The following is a 264-nucleotide window of genomic DNA, read 5'->3' as shown; positions in this document are numbered from 1 at the left end:
TGTAATAGTTCCTGTAAACGTTCGACCCTGAACTGCAATCAAGCTGCGGATCAGTGAAACAGGCCGCTGCTCCGTAAAGACGAGCGCCCAGCGGACACGAAACCGTCCACATGCTTCCTTGTGTAAAAAGCCTGAACAGAGACAACCAGGAAAACTCAACATAATATTGTGCTTTAAATTGTTCTTCCACCATCATAAAACACCATATAATCATGCTCCAGTTCTATACATCCAGTCATCCAGCCCCTAACCCCACCCACCCGC

Source organism: Enoplosus armatus, chromosome 13 (assembly GCF_043641665.1).
Source record: "Enoplosus armatus isolate fEnoArm2 chromosome 13, fEnoArm2.hap1, whole genome shotgun sequence".
Taxonomy (NCBI): Eukaryota; Metazoa; Chordata; class Actinopteri; order Centrarchiformes; family Enoplosidae; genus Enoplosus; species Enoplosus armatus.
This window is presented reverse-complemented; position numbering follows the sequence as displayed.